The sequence below is a fragment of the Eubalaena glacialis genome, chromosome 6 (assembly GCF_028564815.1).
Source record: "Eubalaena glacialis isolate mEubGla1 chromosome 6, mEubGla1.1.hap2.+ XY, whole genome shotgun sequence".
In the NCBI taxonomy this organism is placed as follows: Eukaryota; Metazoa; Chordata; class Mammalia; order Artiodactyla; family Balaenidae; genus Eubalaena; species Eubalaena glacialis.
This window is the reverse complement of record NC_083721.1, coordinates 141,754,937-141,768,790: the sequence shown is the minus strand read 5'-3', so window position 1 is coordinate 141,768,790 and position 13,854 is coordinate 141,754,937. Positions and strand designations below refer to the sequence as shown.

Below are 13,854 nucleotides of genomic sequence, written 5' to 3'. Positions count from 1 at the left end.
TTCTGTTCCCTTGTAGGTTACTACAAAATATTGTGCTATACAGTAGGTTCTGTTTATCTATTTTACATATAGTAGTGTGTATATGTTAATCCCAACCTCCTAATTTATCCCTCCCTCTCCCTTTCCCTTTGGTAACCATAAGTTTGTTTTCTTTGTCTGTGAGTCTCTTTTTGTTTTTATTTTTTTTAATTTTTTTTTTTGGAAATTGTTTATTTTAAAATTACCTTCCCAACAAACCATGAAACACTTGGATGTTATTTTATGGCTTTTCATTGAAAACATGCTACATTGTAAATGGAGTTTCAAAGTTAGACAAAGAATTGATCAAAATCTAAGGACAATATTATGTAAGGACAGTGTTAAAAGTGGATAAGAAAAAGTTTCATTTGGTGAGGTTAATCTAAAGGATGCATAACCACGTCATATTGGACAGATAAAAAAAGTAGTGACCTTGTGCTTTTATTCAACTAAGGTACTTACCAAAACCTTAGGTTTTATACAGGTGTCAAACTCTCACCTGGAAAGGGATAGTATTCTATACTACACCTAAGTTTACCTTAAATAACTGAAGCCCAAGGCAACAGTTGTTTAAAAGAACTAGCAGGCAAATAATGACTACATAATTTAGTACATTAAAGTAAAACTAGGACAGTAGTAGTTTATATTTTGTATATTCAAAAATATACAACTGGGGAAAATAACCACTGTACACAATTTGGAGGTTGTTAAAGTGACCACTTAGAAGGTTGAACAGTGCAAGACATGCTTTTCCAGTTACAAGCTCAAAACAGGAGTGCAAATGAAATTAAAGCTTTTGTTTAAAGTTGCAGGATAAGGAAAGCTTGAAATTAATATTAAAATGCTTCCCTCAGGTCATCCTCCAGAAATGAAGTGATCAAAATGCTTTTTCATAGTTTAATTTTCTTCAGTGAACTTTCTTTCAATGGCAAAACTGCATCCCACAGGTTGGGTTTCCTACTCACACCACTGGTCATGACCACATTTGATCAATGAGCATACACAGTGGTGAGTAAGGCAGAATACTAGTTACCAGAAGTCTGACATCAAGGTAAAGAATTTGGGGTTCTGCCTTAGCCAGTGTACCTGAACCCTACAGAGAATAGATAAAGCAATGGGCTTTAATACTCTCTTATTCTTGTAAAACTGGAGGACAAATGGACATACAAATACCACCCCACCCCCAGAGGCAAAGATGTTAAGCACTTAAATGAACTAAGACGCTGCTCTAAAAAGTGGAGAAGTGTAGAGGTTCAAGATCAATACCAATGCAAGAGCTTTTTAAGTGAGTTGACTAGGCAGTGCGTGCATGCATGCATCCATCCATGCAAATGTAGGACATGGCCCCCAAAAGAGAACCGAAAACATGTATATAACAACTGGTTAAGTCCCTTGCCAGTAGTTTATAAAAATATATAGTCAATACTGTAGAGATGCCTTCTACAGTCAATACTATGGAAGTCCGTTTTAGTTACCCATTACTTCAATACCAAAAAGCATTTACTACTTTTCAGACATTCCAGACAAAGGTCACTTATAACAAAAAGTCAACTTTTTTTTTTTAAAACAAGATACTGTCCATTTAAAACGTAGGTCTTTTCTTTCAAGTGAACAGGACATTTTATGTATTAAACTTAACTTCTAGTCTGTCAAGACTGGTTTAAGATCCTTATGTAATGTGCATATATGCAGAAACAAATAAACTTGCTTTAAACATTATCTGCACAGAAATAAAGTTAACTTCTCAAAACACGATAGGATAGGTCTGGTTAGTACAAATCTATTGCAAAGTAAAAGGATTCTGTGCATCAGTTCAACCAGGAGAAGCAGGAAAAGACTGTCCCAACCATGAGAGTTCAAGTTTAAGTTGTGTTCTGAAAGCCTAGAGCTAAGGCACACCATGTTGCTCACAGTGTCCTGATATGCAGAACTACTCAAGCTACGAAGTCAGGTCTTCCTCTGGAGCTAGAAGCACATTCTGGTTTACTTTCTATTTCAGAGATGTTTAGATTTCCTAAGGAGAGTCTATGGCTTCTGCGGCCTTTTTTCGTTTCCAAGGAGACTCTTCATTCTGCCCAGACCCTGAGGAGTTTCCTACTGCACTTTCCATTACTTCTCATAGTTTGCGTTCCAGCTCTGCCAACCGTGCGTTCTGTTCAACTACGATCTGGGTCTGCTCTACTGTTCACCTACGATCTGGGTCTGCTCTACTGTTCACCTACGATCTGGGTCTGTCCTAGCAGTTTCTGGTCCTGGTCTTGAAGCTGTTTCTGCTGTTCTTGCTCTTTGGTGCGAAGCTCAGAAATTTCACGCCTGAGAACAGTCACCCCAGCACCATTTGTCTTAACCTGCTGCTAGAGTTTGGTAACCTCTTGTCTTGAAGGGTTTTGTTTGGAGAAGAGTTGCATTGTTGTCAGGGCTGCAGAAGGTCCTGGAACTGGAGGAGAGCCCATGAGCCTTCCAGATACATCTGATCCTGGTAATTTCCTCTTTAGAACTGGAACAATCTTTTCAGCAAAGTATTCTGTTGCCATGGAGGAAATATCCCTTAACTCTTGAAGTACTTCATGAGCTTGCTGAGGGGCTCTGGTAGAATGGACATATCTCAACACATGATAAATCTCATCAATCACCTTTCCTGGGATGAAGCGACAGAGATTGGAGTCCACATACTTCATGAAAGTCATATTTAAGAGAGACAGCCTTGTTTCAACAGCAGCGAGGATGTCTGCATGAGGAGCTAATGAATGGTTTCTCCTTTCTGACTCTCTCCTTGGGAGTTATGCTTTAACTTGTTTCTGACATGGATTATGGTACCTCTCCACTTTTAGAAATCCCTGATTCAACATTCTCTGGCAGACCAAGTCCATTCTTTTACAAACCAGGTGGAGCTGGCTAATTTCGTCCTGGGACATAAAGCTGGGGATGTTTTCGATGGCTACGATGGGCAGCGCCATGAGCATGTTGTTTTGAGGCAGCTGGTCCGGAGCCAGCGCCGAGGCTGGGGTGCCTGGGACCCCGGCTGCAGGGGCTGGGGCGGGGGCGCTGGGGGCAGTCGCTGGGTAGAGCCGACGGCGGAAGGGGAGCCGCAGTCGCCGTGGCCACCGCCTCCTTCCTCAGCCATCCGCTCCTCCGATGCCGCCGCCATCTTGGGGGTTTGATTCCTTCCTCTCTGTTTTTAAATAAGTTCATTTGTATCTTTTTTTTTTTTTTAAGATTCCACATATAAGTGATATCATATGATATTTGTCTTTCTTTGTCTGACTTACTTCACTTAGTATGATCATCTCTAGGTCCAACCATGTTGCTGCAAATGGCATTGTTTCATTCTTTTTTATGGTGATCATTTAGATTTTTTATGAAAAATTTCAAACATATAGCAAAATTTTAAAAATTCACAGAGAATACATATATACTTATCACCGAGATTCACCGTTAACATTTTAATATAGTTATTTAATCACATATCCATCCCTCTACCCACCCATTAATCTATCTTTTAAAAATGCATTTTAAAGTAAATTATAGACATCAGTACACTTCTCCCTAAATACTTCAGTATGCATATAATTTACTAGAGTTCAAGAAAATGTTTATTTTTATAAAGCACTTCAAGAACAGTTCTTATGAAATTGATTGGGATTAGATTTTGTGTGCAATTTTTAGATAACTGGGGCTATGTCTACATTTAAATTCACTGAACAAACATAGGGATGGTGAAGACTACTAGGTGTGGGGTGAAAAAATTAAATATTGGCTGAGAATTATTCCACAAGATCTACAGGGGAAAAATCTATCACATTTTAATTCTCTTTTGTATGGATCTTCAGAGGCTAAGAAACAAGCCCAGGGCATACAAAATAGAGAAGGATTCTTTTTTTGTTTTGGCCCCTGAGTGTGGAGCCCCCAGGCCATCACAGAATTCTGTCTGGTAGTTTCTGACTCATAAGAATGGACACTGAGGGGACTTACCCGGTGGTCCAGTGGCTAAGACTCTCCATGCTCCCAATGCAGGGGGCACGGGTTCGATCCTGGTGAGAGAACTAGATCCCACATCCTGCAACTAAGAGCTTGCATGCCGCAACGAAGATCCCACGTGCCACAACTAAGAACTGGCTCAACCAAATAAATAAATAAATAAATAAGTAAATAAATAAGTATAAAAAAAAGAGAAAGAATGGATACTGAAAGGTCTATGGATGTGTTTATTCTGCCACTGGCCAAGAGTGATGAGGTCCTGTGTACATGTTTTGCAGAAACAGCAGGTATGGCATATTACAGAGGCATTAGGAAGTGAAATGATGAATATTGTCTACCTGATACGTTGGCCTAAAATATCCTGAGCCTGAAGACACAATGACTCCTTAAAAAAGATCATGTTTTGTCCAAATATTCCAACATAAACTTGTTTATTATGTTTGAGCAATTCACAATCTAAATGAATCTTTGTGGCTGTGTGTTTTGAAAGATTCACCGTTCCCACCACCTCTGTCCCCACCTTGGTCATGGGTTGCATTCCCAGACCAGTTCAGTCATGAGTTCTCAGAGGTCTTACAACAAGTCCCCTTCAAATACTGTGCCCATGATCTGGTTTTACTCATTCTACAAAATTTGCCAAATGTTTAGTTTTATGCTGTTTGTTCTGATTATATTTTTAATACAAATGAGTTAAAAATATAATTGTCACTAAAATGTAAAAGTGAACCCAGGTGGCTTGGTCCTCCATTTATCAAAAAGTAATGGCCTAGGGGGCACCAATCTACCCAAGAGTGCCTCTGAATCTGTGTATAGAACATTCCTCTGAGTGAAACAGGGAGCCATTGGAAGGATTTGAGCAGAGGTGACTTAGGTTTTCAAAGGATTTCCCTGGATATGTGTTGAGATTTGACTTCAGGGAGAAAGGTTAAAAGCAGGGACACCCATGAAGGTTGCAGTAATCAAGCAAGAAAGATGACAGCGGCTCAACCCGGGCTGTTTGCAGTAGGGCTGGAGGCAGAGCTGAGAGGATTTCCTGACAGTTTGGATTTAGGGTGGGCATATGGGAGAGGAGTTAATGAGGACTCCATGGTTTGGGGCTGTGCTCCCAGGCTACAGGTGCAGGAACTGGGAGAAACGAAGGGAGGGAGGAAGAGGGAAGGAAGGGAGAAAAAAAGGAAAGAGGCAAGATGGGAACTGTTCTAGGTGCTGAGTGTATATAAGTGATGAAGACACAGTCTTAACAAATCCCAAATATTTATTGAAATAAATGGACAAATTTCAGAGGGAGCACAGAACAGGGAGCGATTTGCCAGCAGGCTGGAGTCAGGGAGGTGACATTTGAGCTTGGTTTTGAAAGATGAATAAGAGACTGCCAGGTGTGTGTGTATGTGTGCGTGTGTGTGCACGTGTGCACATGTATTGGGGCTGAGGAATGGTGTGCAGATTTCTAGGAAGAGGGAAGGAGTAAGTGAATATTCTGAATCTGCAGATTATAATTAGGTAACCTTTAGAAAGTTCTGTAGGCTAGCCAATGCATCCCACAATCCGTAAAGAAATAGCTTTATCTTTCTGAGGGCTGGATAGGTTAGTGTTGCTGCATTTAGTGGTTTTTTTTCAATTTGTCTTAAAAAATTTTATTATAAACTATTTAAGATATTTTAAAAAGATACAAAGAACAGTTTAATGGCACTTAGTGATTTTAAGCTGAAGTCCTGGGGGCAAAAGGAAAACATTTAGCTCAAAGAGCATAGACAGCTAGTTTAAAAGAGCTTTTCTCATCTAGATGACCACACTGCCACCAGCTTGCTGTCACACCTGGTGCCCCACTCCTTTGATTTAGGGAGTCTTCTCTCATTGCTGTAAAAGTCTGCTATAATCCAAAATCTCACTTTCATCGTAGCATGGTTATTTCCTAGGCTTAATGAAACAAATATGCAGTCACAGCCCCTTGATTCAAGCAAAGCACCTCTCCTGGAATAAAAAAATGCTGAGGTTTGGTTCTGTCAATGAGAAAGGACTAAACTTAGGGGATTTTGTTCCATACATTATTGCTTGACAATGGTGATGGTAACCTCTCAAATATTATGGCTTTTTACAAAGTTCTTCCTTTCCCACTAGCTTACGCCGACCTCACCATAGCCCTGCCAAGTGGTGATGGCAAGTGGCCTCTATTTTATGTTGAGAAGAACTGAGCCTTAGAGAGTTCAAAAGACTACAGGAAGCCATGAGACAAGAATGTATCAGGGCTGACACTTGAACCAGAAAATTCAAAGTCAATTTTGTGCGATTTTTACTGCTCCACCCTCCACTTTCTCTGCAGTTTCTGGAGCAACCTTCTTCTTAAAGGATATAAAAGAAATGAAGGACTGTGTATGATGCCAGTCTAGACAATTGCAGAGGGCCGTTGGATCATGCCCTTATTCACTACGATGGCCTGCTCTTTCTATGTTTCCTGGGGTCAGGTAACACTGAGTGTCAGAGTGCCCTGACCCACCCAGGTCTTTGGAGAGGCCTGATCTGCCTCATGGATTGTAGGCATACTTCCTGAATGAAACGCCTCAGAAAGATAGAGTAGTTACTCCAGTTTCTCTGATGAGTCTAAGCTCATGAAATGCTGGGGTGATGGAGTTTATAAGCCACTCATAAGTTGAAAGATTTTGAGTAAATATTCTTTTTTCTTTGAATTGAATCATTTAAAAGTTTTTTCAATCTTTTATATAATGATCATAAAAGGAAAAGATCTATTAGTTGGCTTCAATGTACCCAGCACTACAAATATTTCCCAGACAGAGGCTCCACCCTCTGTGTGTTCAGAGACCGGTGAGGGAAATAAACAATCAAGCGGATGACAAGCAATATGGTAAATGGCATAGTTGAGGTATGAACCAGGCACTATGGGAAACTAGCTGAAAACTTCCCAACAGCTGAGATTTTGTTCAGTTCCAAAATTTTAAACACCTTACAAATTAATTGTGTGCTAATCTTTTAATTAGCCTGTGATGGGAGTATCACGGCCAACAGCCCCATTTATTGCATGGTACAGAGCTCTGCTGAACTCCGGTATTGTAATCCTTAACCCTCCCTGGAGGAATGCTCCGTGATTCTGCATCTTATTATTTTTTTTCCAAGCCTGATGACACATTAATTGCCATTGAAATGTTTGGCACATCCTCCCTCGAATAGTCTACAACAAAGTTGTATATGTCTATCCAAGCTGTCATAAGACTTGTGAATGGACACGGGAAGCAAATGTTAATGTTTATGCAATAGGTTAAAGGCTAACCTTTAGTTTTTTTTTCAACTGTCAAACATGCTGTGTGGATTCTACTGTGATGTGTACAGAAGAATCTGTTCATGTCCCCCAGCTGTTTGCCTTCTGGAGCTTCCTGTTGCCCAGATGTGGTACACTGCAGGACTGTCTTGTGAGAAAGTCAAAAATACAGTGCTTAAAATAACTCTGCTTAAGTGACTGGAAAAAAAATTAAAAGGGAACATATCTCTGGACTTCAGAGGATAAAGTATATTAGAAATCAAACTGAAAAAAATGTGTTAAATTAACCTTGCACATTTGCATTGGGTCTTTCATCCAAATATTTTGAAGCTTTTGCTTACCTCTCAGTCATGTATATACAAACAAAACATTCTTTAATTGGTCTTCTCTTCCCTTTCCCCATGTAGTTGATGATAGACACTTGATTTTCTCCACATGGAGCTAGAGATGCTGTTGAAGGTAAATGGAGCAGACGTCTGCCTGAGTGGGAACCATTGCATGCTGAATGCATAGAGGATGTTTTTATTTTTATTTTTTATGTTTTTAACATCTTTATTAGAGTATAATAGCTTTACAATGGTGTGTTACTTTCACCTTTATAACAAAGTGAATCAGCTATACGTATACATATATCCCTATATCTCTTCCCTTTTGCATCTCCCTCCCATCCTCCCTATCCCACCCCTCTATGTGGTCACAAAGCACCAAGCTGATCTCCCTGGGCTATGTGGCTGCTTCCCACTAGCTACCTATTTTACATTTGGTAGTGTATATATGTCCATGCCACTCTCTCACTTTGTCCCAGATTACCCTTCCCCCTCCCCGTGTCCTTAAGTCCATTCTCTACATCTGTGTTTTTATTCCTGCCCTGCCCCTAGGTTCTTCAGAACCATTTTTTTTTTTTTTAGATTCCGTATATATGTGTTAGCATACGGTATTTGTTTTTCTCTTTCTGACTTACTTCACTCTGTATGACAGACTCTAGGTCCATCCACCTCACTACAAATAACTCAATTTCATTCCTTTTTATGGCTGAGTAATATTCCATTGTATATATGTGCCACATCTTCTTTCCCATTCATCTGCCAATGGACACTTAGGTTGCTTCCATGTCCTGGCTATTGTAAATAGAGCTGCAATGAACACTTTGGTACATGACTCTTTTTGAATTATGGTTTTCTCAGGGTATATGCCCAGTAGTGGGATTGCTGGGTCATATGGTAGTTCTACGTTTAGTTTTTTGAGGAACCTCCATACTGTTCTCCATAGTGGCTGTATCAGTTTACATTTCCACCAACAGTGCAAGAGGGTTCCCTTTTCTCCACACTCTTTCCAGCATTTATTGTTTGTAGATTTTTGATGATGGCCATTCTGACCGGTGTGAGGTGATACCTCATTGCAGTTTTGATTTGCATTTCTCTAATGATTAGTAATGTTGAGCATTCTTTCATGTGTTTGTTGGCAATCTGTATATCTCCTTTGGAGAAATGTCTATTTCAGTCTTCTGCCCATTTTTGGATTGGGTTGTTTGTTTTTTCTGGTATTGAGCTGCATGAGCTGCTTGTAAATTTTGGAAGTTAATCCTTTGTCAGTTGCTTCATTTGCAAATATTTTCTCCCATTCTGAGGGTTGTCTTTTAGTCTTGTTTATGGTTTCCTTTGCTTTGCAAAAGCTTTTAAGTTTCATTAGGTCCCATTTGTTTATTTTTGTTTTTATTTCCATTTCTCTAGGAGCTGGGTCAAAAAGGATCTTGGTGTGATTTATGTCATGGAGTGTACTGCCTACGTTTTCCTCAAAGAGTTTTATAGTGCCTGGCCTTACATTTAGGTCTTTAATCCATTCTGAGTTTATTTTTGTGTATGGTGTTAGGGAGTATTCTAATTTCATTCCTTTACATATAGCTGTCCAGTTTTCCCAGCACCACTTACTGAAGAGGCTGTCTTTTCTCCGTTGTATATTCTTGCCTCCTTTATCAAAAATAAAGTGACTATATGTGCGTGGGTTTATCTTTGGGCTTTCTATCATGTTCCATTGATCTATATTTCTGTTTTTGTGCCAGTACCATACTGTCTTGATTACTGTAGCTTTGTAGTATAGTCCAAAGTCCAGGAGCCTGATTCCTCCCGCTCCATTTTTCTTTCTCAAGATTGCTTTGGCTAATCGGGATCTTTTGTGTTTCCATACAAATTGTGAAATTTTTTGTTGTAGTCTGTGAAAAATGCCATTGGTAGTTTGATAGGGATTGCATTGAACCTGTAGACTGCTTTGGGTAGTATAGTCATTTTCACAATGTTGATTTTTCCAATCCAAGAACATGGTTTATCTCTCCCTCTGTTTGTATCATTCTTAATTTCTTTCATCAGTGTCATAGTTTTCTGCATACAGGTCTTTTGTCTCCTTAGGTAGGTTTATTCCTAGGTATTTTATTCTTTTTGTTGCAGTGGTAAATGGGAGTGTTTCCTTAATTTCCCTTTCAGATTTTTCATCATTAGTGTATAGGAATGCATGAGATTTCTGTGCATTAATTTTGTATCTTGCTATTTTACCAAATTCATTGATTAGTTCTAGTAGTTTTCTGGTAGCATCTCTAGGATTCTCTATGTATAGTACCATGTCATCTGCAAACAGTGATGGTTTTACTTCTTCTTTTCCAATTTGGATTTCTTTTATTTCTTTTTCTTCTCTGATTGCTGTGGCTAAAACTTTGAAGACTATGTTGAATAATAGTGGTGAGAGTGCACAACCTTGTCTTGTTCCTGATCTTAGAGGAAATGGTTTCAGTTTTTCACCATTGAGAATGATGTTGGCTGTGGGTGTGTTATATATGGTCTTTATTATGTTGAGGTAAGTTCCCTCTATGCCTACTTTCTGGAGGGTTTTTATTTTTACCATAAATGGGTGTTGAATTTTGTCCAAAGCTTTTTCTGCATCTGTTGAGATTATCATATGGTTTTTCTCCTTCAATTTGTTAATAAGGTGTATCACATTGATTGATTTGCATATATTGAAGAATCCTGGCATTCCTGGGATAAACCCCACGTGATCATGGTGTATGATGTTTTAATGTGCTGTTGGATTCTGTTTGCTAGTATTTTGTTGAGGTTTTTTGCTTCTATGTTCCTCAGTGATATTGGTCTGTAGTTTACTTTCTTTGTGATATCTTTGTCTGCTTTTGTTATCAGGGTGATGGTGGCCTCGTAGAATGAGTTGGGGAGTGTTCCTCCCTCTGGTATATTTTGGAAGAGTTTGAGAAGGATAGGTGTTAGCTCTTTTTAAATATTTGGTGGAATTCGCCTGTGAAGCAATCTGGCCCTAGGCTTTTGTTTATTGGAAGATTTTTAATCTCAGTCTCAATTTCAATTCCTGTGATTGGTCTGTATTTTTTCTATTTCTTCCTGGTTCAGTCTCGGAACGTTCTGCTTTTCTAAGAATTTGTCCATTTCTTCCAGATTGTCCATTTTATTTGCATATAGTTGCTTGTTGTAATCTCTTATGATCCTTTTTATTTCTGCACTGTCAGCTGTTACTTCTCCTTTTTCTTTCTAATTCTATTGATTTGGGTCTTCTCCCTTTTTTTCTTGATGAGTCTGGCTAATGGTTTATCAATTTTATTTACCTTCTCAAAGAAGCAGCTGTTGGTTTTGTTGTTCTTTGCTATTGTTTCTTTCATTTCTTTTTCATTTATTTCTGATTTGATCTTTATGATTTCTTTCCTTCTGCTAACTTCAGGCGTTTTTTGTTCTTCTTTCTCTAATTGCTTTAGGTGTAAGGTTAGGTTGTGTATTTGAGATGTTTCTTGTTTCTTGAGGTAGGATTGTACTGCTAGGAACTTCCCTCTTAGAACTGCTTTTGCTGCATCCCATAGGTTTCGGGTGGTCGTGTTTTCATTGTCATTTCTTTCTATATATATTTTGAGTTCCTCTTTGATTTCTTCAGTGATCTCTTGGTTATTTAGTAGTGTATTGTTTAGCCTCCATGTGTTTGTATTTTTTACAGATTTTTTTTTCCTGTAATTGATATCTAGTCTCATAGCATTGTGGTCAGAAAAGATACTTGATACAATTTCAATTTTCTTAAATTTACCAAGGCTTGATTTGTGACCCAAGATATGATCTATCCTGGAGAATGTTCCATGAGCACATGACAAGAAAGTGTATTCTGTTGTTTTCGGATGGAATGTCTTATAAATATCAATTAACTCCATCTTGTTTAATGTATCATTTAAAGCCTGTGTTTCCTTATTTATTTTCATTTTGGATGATCTGTCCATTGGTGAAAGTGGGGTGTTAAAGTCCTCTACTATGATTGTGTTACTGTCGATTTCCCCTCTTATGGCTGTTAGCATTTACCTTATGTATTGAGGGGCTCCTATGTTGGGTGCATAAATCTTTACAATTGTTATATCTTCTTCTTGGATTGATCCCTTGATCATTATATAGTGTCCTTCTTTGTCTCTTGTAATAGTCTTTATTTTAAAGTCTATTTTGTCTGATATGAGAATTGCTACTCCAGCTTCCTTTTGATTTCCATTTGCATGGAATATCTTTTTCCATCCCCTCACTTTCAGTCTGTATGTGTCCCTAAGTCTGAAGTGGGTCACTTGTAGACAGCATATGTACCGGTCTTGTTTTTGTATCCATTCAGCTAGTCTATGTCTTTTTTTTTTTTTAAAATTAATTAATTAATTTATTTATTTCTGGCTGTGTTGGGTCTTCGTTGCCGCGCACGGGCTTTCCCTAGTGGAGGCGAGCGGGGGCTACTCTTCGTTATGGTGCTCAGGCCTCTCATTGTGGTGGCTCCTCTTGTTGCAGAGCACGGGCTCTAGGCATGCAGGCTTCAGTAGTTGTGGCACGAGGGCTCAGTAGTGTGGCTTGTGGGCTCTAGAGCGCAGGCTCAGTAGTTGTGGCGCACGGGCTGAGTTGCTCCGCGGCATGTGGGATCTTCCCGGACCAGGGATCAAACTCGTGTCCCCTGCATTGGCAGGTGGATTCTCAACCACTGCGCCACCAGGGAAGTCCTAGACTATGTCTTTTGATCGGATCATTTAATCCAGTTACATTTAAAGTAGTTATCGATATGTATGTTCCTATTCCCATTTTCTTAATTGTTTTGGGTTTGTTATTGTAGGTCTTTTCCTTCTCTTGTGTTTCCTGTCTAGAGAAGTTCCTTTAGCATTTGTTGTAAAGCTAGTTTTGTGGTGCTGAATTCTCTTAGCTTTTGCTTGTCTGTAAAGGTTTTAATTTCTCTGACGAATCTGAATGAGATTCTTGCTGGGTATAAAAATCTTAGTTGTATTTCTTTCCCTTTCTTCACTTTAAATATGTCCTGCCACTCCCTTCTGGCTTGCAGAGTTTCTGCTGAAAGATCAGCTGTTAAACTTGTGGGGATTCCCTTGTATGCTATTTGTTGTTTTTCCTTCGCTGCTTTTAATATTTTTTCTTTGTATTTAATTTTTGATAGTTTGATTAATATGTGTCTTGGCACATTTCTCCTTTCATTTTTCCTGTATGGGACTCTCTGTACTTCCTGGACTTGACTGACTATTTCCTTTCCCATATTAGGGAAGTTTTCCACTATAGTTTCTTCAAATATTTTCTCAGTCCCTTTCTTTTTCTCTTCTTTTTCTTGGACCCCTATAATCGAATGTTGGTATATTTAATGTTGTCCCAGAGGTCTCTGAGACTGTCCTCAATTCTTTTCATTCTTTTTTCTTTATTCTGCTCTGCAGTAGGTATTTCCACTATTTTATCTTCCAGGTCACTTATGCGTTCTTCTGCCTCAGTTATTCTGCTATTGATTCCTTCTAGAGAATTTTTAATTTCATTTATTGTGTTGTTCATCATTGTTTGTTTGCTCTTTAGTTCTTCTAGGTCCTTGTTCAATGTTGCTTTTATTATCTGCATTCTATTTCCAAGGTGTTGGATCATCTTTACTATCATTACTCTGAATTCTTTTCCAGGTAGACTGCCTATTTCCTCCTCATTTGTTTGGTCTGGTGGGTTTTTACCTTGCTCCTTCATCTGCTGTGTGTTTCTCTGTCTTCTCATTTTGCTTCACTTACTCTGTTTGGGGTCTCCTTTCACAGGCTGCAGGTTCATAGTTCCCATTGTTTGTGGTGTCTGCCCCCAGTGGCTAAAGTTTGTTCAGTCAGTTGTGTAGGCTTCCTGGTGGAGGGGACTGGTGCCTGTGTTCTGGCTGATGAGGCTGGATCTTCTCTTTCCAGTAGGCAGGACCATGTCTGGTGGTGTGTTTTGGGGTGTCTGTGACCTTATTTTGATTTTAGGCTGCCTCTCTGCTAATGGGTGGGGTTGTGTTCCTATCTTGCTAGTTGTTTGGCATACTGTGTCCAGCACTGTAGCTTGCTGGTCGTTGAGTGGAGCTGGGTCTTAGCATTGAGATGGAGATCTCTGGGAGAGCTTTTGCTGTTTTATTTTTTTTTTTTATTTTTTTTTAAATTTTATTTATTTATTTATTATGGCTGTGTTGGGTCTTCGTTTCTGTGCGAGGGCTTCCTCTAGTTGTGGCAAGTGGGGGCCACTCTTCATCACGGTGCGCGTGCCTCTCACTATCGCGGCCTCTCTTGCTGC

The 13,854-nt window shown here is 39.2% G+C and overlaps 1 pseudogene; it reads right to left on the bottom strand.

The window, feature by feature from the left end:
• Positions 1-2,001: 2,001 nt before the first annotated feature.
• LOC133093716 (F-box only protein 28-like) lies at positions 2,002-3,166 on the bottom strand (annotated as a pseudogene).
• Between the last annotated feature and the right edge of the window lie 10,688 nt (positions 3,167-13,854).